We start from the raw sequence: 7,750 nt of genomic DNA, 5'->3' as shown, positions 1-7,750 counted from the left end.
ATGTCCATCAACAGATGATTGGATAAAGAAGAGGTGGTATATATCTATATCTATATTTATATTTATATAGATATAGATATACACACACACACACACACATAGATACACACACACACACACACACACACACACACACACACAGGAATACTATGCAGCCATCAAAAATGAAATCTTGCCATTTGCAACAACTTGGATGGAATAAAGGGTATTACGCTGAGGGAAATTAGTCAATCAGAGAAAGACAATTATCATACGATCTCACTGATATGAGGAATTTGAGAAACAAGACAGAAGATCATAGGGGATGGGAGGGAAAAATGAAACAAGATGAAACCAGAGAGGGAGACAAACCATAAGAGACTCTTAATCTCAGGAAACAAACTGAGGGCTGCTGAAGGGGAGGGGGATGGGAGAGATTGGGTGGCCGGGTGATGGACACTGAGGAAGGTATGCACTATGCTGAGTGCTGTGAATTGGCTAAAACTGATGAATCAAAGATCTCTACCCCGGAAACAAATAATACATTATATGTTAATAAAAAGAAAAAAAATGAAAATAAATAAAAATGGACAAGGGACTTGAACAAACATCTCTCCAAAGAAGACATACAGATGGCCAGCAGGTGCATGTAAAGGTGCTCAACATCACTCATCAGTAAGGGAATGAAGATTGAAAACCACAATTAGATCTCACCTGAACCCTCTTAAGATGGCTATTATCAAAAAGACAAGTGATAACAAATGCTGGAGAGGATGTAGAGAAAAGGGAGCCTTTATGCACTGTTGGTGGGGATGTAAATTGGTGCAGGCAATGTGGACATTCTTTGAAAAAATAGAACTACTATATTGTCCATCAATTTCACTACTGGATATATATCTGAAAGAAATGAAAGAATTGTCTTGAAGAGATTATCCGCACTCCTATGTTCATTGTAGCATTATTTACAACAGCCAAGATATGGGAACAACCTAAATGTCCATCAGGAGATGAATGAATATAGAAAATGTGGCGTGTGTGTGTGTACACACACTTACATATGTATATATGTTTATACACACGTATACATACACACACAGTAGACTGTTAGTCATTAGGAAAGGAAATGTGTGATCAAAAAGTATATAAGTGTAGTTTTTGAGTGGCATGGCGCAGAAGCAGCAGCAGGACTGGCGATGAGAAGAAATGAAGAGTGATGTCAACAGACGCTATCTCCTGAGAGTCTTGGAGAAAGGCCGTTTGTCTGATGGTCTGATGGTCTCAATTTCCTCATCAGAAAAACTGATACAAAAAAATACCTGACATTATTTCTGTGAGCTACTTTTGTGAAAGTATTTTTTTTGTATTGTTACTGTACAAATGCAAGATATCATATTATTTCTGATTATTCTTTACGGTATGTTCAAGGGAGTAGGAAAAAAAACATTGTGTATGACTTTTAAAAAATCCGATATAATCAGGAGATATGAATGTTAATCTATGATTTTCCCCTTACAAGATGAGAGACCTTGAGTAAGTCTTGTAAAGTCTCAGAATCTAATCTGTAAGATGGGTATAATCCTATCTGCTTTATAAGGTTTTATGAGAAGTTAATGAAGTTACTTGAAGGAAATCCTGTCAAGTGTGACATGGATGGACCTTAAGAACATTACGCTAAGTGAAATAAGTTAGACATAGAACGACAAATATTGTATGATCTTACTTAAATGTGGAACCAAAAAAGCGGAACTCATAGAAACAGAGTAGAATGGTGCTTGACAGAGGTGGGGTGGGGAGTGAGAGACACAGGTGAAAGTGGTCAAGGGGTAAAAACTTCTATCTATAAGATGAGTAAGTTCTGTGGGTTTAAAGTTTAGCATGGGACTATAGTTAACAATACTGTATTGTATATTTAAAATTGGCTAAAAAAAGAAGATTTTAAAAGTTCTTGTCACACACATAAAAAATTGGATTTATTCTATATGAGATGGGTAACTTGGATTAAGGTGGGGATAATATATTTTATTTCATGAATTTCATATATTAAGTCACATTATTTTTGAGGCATTGCCATACATAAGCATGCCACATAGGGGGAACCCCATTTTAATCTTAACTGTGCACTCACAGGCAAATATTTAACACAGCTTTTAGTTTCAAATTAAGACACTACAAGGGGTTAAACTTCTGAAAGAACTTACATCTCAAGTGTTGATGATATCATTAATTCTATATAATATAAAAAGATAATTATATTTCATTTTCTTCTGAAGGTTTAACTTGGCAGTGAAGAAGATTTCCATGCTGAAATGTGAGATTAAAATAATTAAAACAGCCCATAAAACTTAATGATTTTTAAAAGGTCTATTTTTTAAAGTATATGACTTAAACTCTAATTTTCTTTCAAAAGTCATTGCCTTCATAACTAATTTGAATTGTCTGACAACACCTAATAGTGGACAACGCATGTTTCAAAAAAGTAAAAATCGTGAGTAAAAGAAGATTACATTCCAGATGTAACAAAAATATGCAGTGTCCACTAAAGACTACACATTTCAAATTTGTTGATGTATAAATAAATATGCCCTCTACTGCAATCCTCTCCTACCTAACGCATTCATATTCCAACTTTGGCATGGCTTAAAACATAATCAATGATATTGGGTGCCAAAGAAGGACTGACTGCTTCATAATGAAAAGACAGATTGAAGTATAGTTTTTGAGTGGCATGGCGCAGAAGCAGCAGCAGGACTGGCGATGAGAAGAAATGAAGAGTGATGTCAACAGACGCTACCTCCTGAGAGTCTTGGAGAAAGGCCGTTTGTCTGATGGTCTCAATTTCCTCATCAGAAAAACTGATACAAAAAAATACCTGACATTATTGCTGTGAGCTACTTTTGTGAAAGTATTTTTTTTGTATTGTTATTGTACAAATGCAAGATATCATATTATTTCTGATTATTCTTTACAGTATGTTCAAGGGAGTAGGAAAAAAAACATTGTATGACTTTTAAAAAAATCCGATATAATCAGACGGTATGAATGTTAATCTATGATTTTCCCCTTACAAGATGAGAGACCTTGAGTAAGTCTTGTAAAGTCTCAGAATCTAATCTGTAAGATGAGTATAATCCTATCTGCTTTATAAGGTTTTATGAGAAGTTAATGAAATATTTGTAGTGAGTCAGGATATATAATGGCTTATATAGGGTAGGTACCCCATAAATCTCAGTTTTCAATCCCTCATACTATCTAATTTATGGAAGTAATATGTTCTATGTTCTGTGTATTAACACTCTTATCAAAAGACTTATTACCAAAACTAGTAAGGCCAGGTGCCAGGAAGGCTCACTCAGTTAAGAGTCTGCTCAGGTTATGATCCTGGGGTCCTGGGATGAAGTCTAGCATTTGGGGCCTTGCTCAGAGGGCTCCCAATGCGCCTACTGGTGCTGTCTCTCTGGCTCTCTTTCAAATAAACAAATAAATAAAATCTTAAAAAACAAAACAAAACAATAAAATAAGATATTGTGAAAAAGAAGCAGGGAAAAGCCAGTGAATATTTTCTCTGTAATTGTCCTCTTGTACATTATTTTTGGCCCTCCTTGTAATTCCTTGTGATTTAAAAAAATATATTTATTTCATAAGAGAAAGATGGCTTGAATGTGAGCAAGAAGAAATGGCCATTTTATTTGGGGACTTCAGATGCAGAAGCTAGGAATGGTACCAGGGAAAAAACACTTTTTCTCCTCCTGGCTTTTTCTAGAATTTCTCCAATATAAATTACAGGGAGAAAAGAGAAATATCTTTAATAAAGATAGTTTTAGGTCTTTTAACAATGTGAGTTATGGGCTATTCATATATGCAATTTCCCATGGGATGATAATATGTCATCTAATAAAGTAAACTGTTCAAAGTTAGATATAGCTCAAACGCGTACATATAGACACAGTATCTGTGGGCAACCCTTTAAATAGAGGTTCCATAATTCACAGTAACATCATGTCTTCTAAATAGCTTTGCTAGATTCTCTCGTACTGTGTCAAAGAGGAAGCTATCAAATTCTCTTTATTTTAATATCATGAATGCTGCCGGTCCCAACCTACTTCTAACTCTCCCAGTCAAGTCATGATTTATTTTCTTGACACTAAACACGTTAAAAAGGCTTAATATAGGACAGTAAGTAACATTCTTAAGTTTACTTCTCAGAATTCTGATTCATAAGGAAACATGGCCCAGATAAGAGTGTACAAAAAAAGAACTCTTAATAAACCATTAAATCTCATGAATTCAAATGGGTGAAATAACTCAATATTTCATATTAATCACAGGTTAACTTGTGACAGAAATGCCTCTGCAAAACCTGCTCAGTCAGTGCACCTGGGTGCCCTAAGAATAGCTTGTCTCCTCTGAAGGTGTGATAAACTAGGTCAGTTGGGAGGGGTAACTTACAGAGACACTTAGGCCACCACTGAGCTAGCTTTGCTGACAGGCGCGGACATCTGTGGCTCCCTGGGAAAAGAGGCAGTCCAATTTTCTTACAAAACAGTAAAATGGGAAGTCACTATAACTATAACCATGTCTTCTTATTTTTTAAGGACAAAAGCCCCGATTCACCTAACATTTTGATTACATCTGAATTTTGAGGCATCTATATTTGCCTAGAGAAATTGACAAAAACATGTATGTGTGACTGGAAAAATAAGATATTCTGTCTGAATCTGCTAAATAAAATGTGTTCAGGAGAAATTAATGTTGATTCTAAAATGCTTCTTAAGGTATCCCATCTTTAATTAGTATATGTCCAGTTTTACTTCTGTTGTCTGAACATTAGAAATCACAACTTCAGAGTACTTGGTTGTTCTTGGCTGTCACTTTAAACAACCTTAAATACTACTGAGGAAAAATGCCACAAGTACTAACAACTGGTGTTTTAAAGATCTTATGGTCTTTAAAGGTCTGATTAAAAGATAAAGACATAGAGAAGTTAGAAGCAATTTAATTGGGAAGTGGGTATACCAAAAAGAGAAATGAGAATAGAATAATGCATACATAATTAATTCATTAACACAACAAACATAGTTTGCTAGGTGCAGAGTATTGCTCTGAATACCACCTTGGAAATGGCCCTCTTCATGGAGCCCTGCATCAGGCTCCCTGCTCAGTGGAAAGCCTGCTTCTCCCTCTCCCACTCTCCTTGCTTGTGTTCCTTCTCTCACTGTCTCTCTCTCTCTGTCAAATAAATGAATAAAATCTTAAAAAAAAAAAAAAAAAAGACAGAAATGGCCCTCTTCATCTAACAGAGAAGAAAGACAAACAAGAAATCTCAAGAGAGTGCAATGAGTTTATGTTAATGAATCACCATGGGAACACTACCCAAGGAAATCAGCATTTGGTAAGGATAAGCATCTCAAAAGCAGTGACAACTCCAATAATATATTTGAATGAAGAGGAGGGCCCAGATAGGGCAGTTTCCAATTTAAGGTAAGTTTCCAGGAAGAGCAATGGCATTTGGTAAGTTCCAGTAGTAGTGACAGAAAATACAGGACTCGAAGAATCAGAGTCCAAAAGACTTTCAACATGGCCACAGCAGATAATGTAAGTGGTGAGAGATAAGCTGGATGGGAAGTCTAGGTGAGGCTAGATCTTGAAGGACCTCATAAACCACATCAGGAAATGTTTATGCATCAAAACTCTAAGAGGTCACTGGCCAGGTTTAAGCATGGTGTGGCATTTCCTCATTTGCTTTTTAAAAGAATCACACTGGTTATAGTTTCCAGAATGTAATGAGGTAACCCAAACTCATTAATGAAGAGACCAGTTGCTTAGGGATGATTTTTAATTAGATTGGAAATAGGAAATGGGAAAGAAGGGTATTTTTCATTTTTAATATTAAGGAGATAGAAGTGACAGTACTGGAGATTAAACCTATGGAAAAGGTACAAAAACAGAGAGGGTGAGCCAATGATGACATCTTTTTACTGGTTGAATAGCTAGGAGAAAGGAAATGTCGTTTGTACAATTGACAAAAAAGAGGAGCAGTTAGTGTAAGAGACTGATGAACTCATTTGTGGTCATGATGAGTTGAACAACTTGTAGGATACTCAAGGGCAGACATAGTTAGCTATTTAAGGAGGGGACCACGGACCCAGAAGTCATCAGACTATAACCGCTATTTGAATGCCTGGGAATGAATACCATCCTTCAAAGCAAATGTATGACTGAGAATAAAATAGTGTCTAGAAGTAATATTAAAATAGGCTAAACCTTATAGGAATGGAAGAATATAAAAAGTTTTCCTACAAAAAAGATTGAGAGGGAGCAACCCCAACTAGAAAGAGAGCCAAGATAGTGTGTTGTCGGGACTATCATTAGTGTATTTTAAGAAGGAGGAAGGAGGTAACTAGTCTGAATATCTTTAAAAGATCTATGTAAGGTCTGAAATTTCCTGGATATTAATAATACAGGAGTCATGGATGATTTTCTTGGGAGGGGTTTTTAATGGAGTGGTAAATGTCAAGGTGACCTTGCAGATAGTTACGGAGTGTTTGAGCTTAGTAAGTAGAAATGGTCAAAACATAACAAGAATTTGATATGAGGCACGTGTTACAGGTGAGGTTCCTCAGGAAGCAAACACTGAGGAGGAGTTATCAGGAGTTTTGTTAGGGAATGTCCTTGTATGAACACCTTTAGAGAAAAGGGGAGGGGGAGTAGAATCGAGAAGCAAACCTATGATTTAATACTTAATACATCTTCAGCTAAATCCGAAAAGCTCTGGAGTGAAAATGGCCCATTGCTGGTCTAAAATGGCTGGATTTTTATACCTATTCTCTGATGAGTCATTAGTTGTAGACTGTTTTGGGAAGAGGATAACTGTAAAAAGGTACTTCTGCATTTGAGGCAGTTCCTGAAGGGTTTTCAACAGCCCTCAGAGCAATTATACAGTAAGTGGTACATGCTCGGGGATCTGGGTGGCTCATCATTGTGCTCAATAGGGTTATCCCTCTCTCACTTCCTGAGTGACCAGGGATGGGCTTAGTAGAATGGCCCATGTGAACTGCCAGAGGAGTTCTAGGTCAGGATCTCTGGGCCCAGACCCCGAATCTCTGTGCTGAACGTGTCAGGTGAGAAGGTGATATCATGTGTGTCTAATTCTTAAGGGGCAGATCCTCTAGGATACTGGCAGGACTTTTTTCTTGGAGGAACTTTAAAAAAGAGTTTAGTGGGAACTTATACCCCCTCCAGCTTACACCTAAAGTCCATATCTCTATTATCAATCTGTATTCTTCTAGCCATCCGCTATTACCTCTACAGCACAGGGGTTTACTTGGACATGGGACCAAACTTCTCATAGCCCAACATCTCGACCAACATGCCCTTCTCAGACCAGGACTGCAATGTTTATACATTTATGATCAAAATTGGATGAGAGAGACATCTGGCTTCCAATTCTCATGTAAGGGCCTTGGAAGTCACAACTCCACCAACAAGTAAAAAGGTAAACAGACTGAAAAATCAATACTCTTCTTGAATCTGGAAGTGAGGAGAGGATATAGGGCAAAGGGATGCCCCCACAAATTGGAGACACAGAGAGCTGAGGCTAACCAGAACGGACTCATAAGGGGGAACCAGTACAGCAACCAGGTCCATAGTAGGAAAACCTGAACTGTAGTTGACAAATGGCTGGGGGCTCAGTGTGGACAAGCCTAAGAGTTTCAAACTCCAGGGGGATGCATTCATAGGGTGGGGGGCACAAGATGGTAAGGTTTACCTCCAG

Source organism: Mustela nigripes, chromosome 18 (assembly GCF_022355385.1).
Source record: "Mustela nigripes isolate SB6536 chromosome 18, MUSNIG.SB6536, whole genome shotgun sequence".
In the NCBI taxonomy this organism is placed as follows: Eukaryota; Metazoa; Chordata; class Mammalia; order Carnivora; family Mustelidae; genus Mustela; species Mustela nigripes.
This window is presented reverse-complemented; position numbering follows the sequence as displayed.